Source organism: Mastomys coucha, unplaced genomic scaffold (genome assembly GCF_008632895.1).
Source record: "Mastomys coucha isolate ucsf_1 unplaced genomic scaffold, UCSF_Mcou_1 pScaffold21, whole genome shotgun sequence".
Taxonomy (NCBI): Eukaryota; Metazoa; Chordata; class Mammalia; order Rodentia; family Muridae; genus Mastomys; species Mastomys coucha.
Window position 1 is genome coordinate 69,454,006 of NW_022196904.1, and position 2,843 is coordinate 69,456,848.

Consider the following 2,843-nt stretch of genomic DNA (forward strand, 5'->3'; position numbering starts at 1 on the left):
CAGAGGCAAATGAATTTCTGTAAATTTCCTTACATAGTGAGGATTTGTCTCAAGAAAAGAAAAGAGGAGAAAAGAGAAGAAGAAGAGGAAGGGAAGGAGGAAGTGGAAAGAGGAGGGGGTGGAGGAGGAAGAAACTCCAGCTTTTGTCTTCTGGCACGCAGGGGGATTTTGAAAGACACTGGCCAGTTTTGAGTGTGGCTCTGGCAGGCCTTGCCCTTTTCCCCCATTCCTTCTGCCTTGCTAAATACCTTTCAATTACATTCCCAAAGCTAGCCCCCAAGGTCTATTTCCATATTTGGCCACTTCTTCCTCCTGAGGCCCCGACTACCAAGATCAAGCTATCAAAGTATTGAAACCCAGCCATCAAACATCTCCTTTGGGGGGAAGGGATTTTTTTAAAAAAAGTCTCTTTTGGCTCACCTAACAAACATGCCCAAATGAAATTAACACCTCATCCTTACTTGGGGCTTCCCCTTTTACCTTTATAAACCACCATTTGCCTAAGAGGCAGACCTGGGTCCTCTGGGACCAACACCCCTCCTCCTCTTCCCTGCTCACTTCCCCTCTCCCTCTTCCTGTCTCCTGTCTTTATCTCTTACTCCCTGTCCTCTGTCCTTCTGTGCTGAGCACTGGTCTGAGAAGTTAGTCTTGGGGGTCCTGGGCTGATACTTTCCCTTTTAGTTTCCATGGCAACCAGCCACACTGATGACAGAAGGAAAACTGTTCCCATGGATGTCCTGACCAGCTTGGTTTAGTTCACGAGCACTGTCCCCAATCCTGAGGACTGAGTCAACCCCTTAGTCATGACCAGAAACCAGGAAGAGACAGTAGGTGATAAGAACAGTAAAGGTCACCTCTGTATATCAGTGCCTTGTGAGGAGACACACAAACATGGACCAGTCTCTCCTCCTCAGGAAGCTTCCTTGTCCCCAACAGTGACATACACTTCCATCGGTGGCTCTTTTACCTACCCTTACCTGCACAGGTGTGATGTAACCAATTGCCCATATGTAATAGAAAATCAAGTTTGAAAATAGGTCTCTTGGGCTGGAGCAATGGCTCAGTTAAGAGCACTGTCTACTCTTCCAGAGGTCCTGAGTTCAACTCTCAGCAACCACATAATGACTCACAGCCATGTATACTGAGATTTGACTCCCTCTTCTGGCTTGCAGGTGTCTGTGCTGGTAGAGCACTCATATACATAAAATAAATAATAAAGTCTTTTAAAAAAGAAAGGAAGAAATGTCCCAAAGTCATATAGTATGTATGGCTGTGGGCATCATCTTCCACAAAAGAGGAAGGTTAAATGTGCAAATGTAAGTTTCCACCTTACCTTCTGGGACCTGAGGTAGGTCAGGACCCCTGGAGCCTTCTGCAGACTGTCACTGTGTGGGACACTGGCCAAACAATGACCAGGTCAGCTTTATGCTTCCAAACTTCCTCTCTGCCTAGGGGAGCTTGCAGCAATGCCTGGCGGCTTTGTTACAGACCAGATAGTACTTGGGTCCAAGTCCAGTACTGACTGTCCTGGGGGTACAAGGGGTGGGGGTAGGGCATACGTGGAAGTGGCTACACGTACATGCAGGTAGAAGTTGGTGTTTGGCTTGTGCTAGGTGATCTTGTCAATTTGATTGGACCTATGAGCAGCTAAGAAATGAGTCTCTAGGACATCGGTGAGATTACTTCCAGGAGGGATTACATGAGGGGAGACCCTCCCCAGAGTGGAAGCTTGCACTGAAGCTCAGAGAATAGGAGATCCTATGGGGAAGCATCAGTGTTGCTTTTAGCCTGTCTGCCTTCATTTCTTGCTGTCAGTACATCTACATTGTTGCTGCTGTGCTGCTGCTGCCACCATCAATTCACTGATGTTGGAACCGAGCTTCTTTGGCCTTCCAACACGGACTGAACCCGACTGTGAATGCTCAGGTCTCATGAATTGAGTAGCTACTGGATTCTCAGCAGACAACCACTGTTGGAATACTCAGCCCATGTTTTGTAGACCAAGCTAAATTCCATTTGTAATACATTTATTCTACTGGTTCTGCTCCTCTGGAGAGCCAACTAATATAGCAGGTGAGGATTTATGCAGCCAAGCCACATTACTAGCCCCACCATACCTACAAGCCTAATAAATGCCACTGCAGATGACCACACAATACATAGTGTATGTATGAAAATATGTAACACATGGAGCTGGCGAGAGGCTAACACTGGATGCACTTCCAGAGGACCTGGGTTTGATTCTCAGCATTCACATAGTGGCTTACAACCATCTGGAACTCCAGTCCCAAAGGGTCAACTGTCCCCTTCTGGCCTCCTTGGGAACCAGGTGGGCATGCGATATACAGGCATAGATAGTTGCAGGCAAAACATTCATGCACAAAATAAGTAATTTTCTAATGAAATATATAGCTCATTTCTAATATGTAACTTTTTAACATGTTAAAAAAAAAAAAAAAAAAGAGCCAACAATCCATACAAAGGATCCGGTTAAACTTAGTGCACCTGAAAACAAAAAGAAACAACGAGCAGGCCTGGGAGTCGGGGTGGGGGTGGGGAGTGGGGGATGGAGAAGTGGGGAGGTAGAAGTATGAGAAGGCACAGAGAGAAGAGGGTATTATATATATGTCCGAAACTATGTTTTACAAAATACTAAAAGGGGCCTGTAGAGCTGGTTCAACAGTTAAGAGCACTGGCTGTTCTTGCAGAGGAGCCAGGTTTGGTTTCTAGCACCCACGAGACATTTCACAACCGCCCTCTGCTGGGCTTTTTTGGTACTGCATGCATAAGGTGCATATACACATACAAGGCAAAAACATACACTTAAAAAAAATTAAATCTTT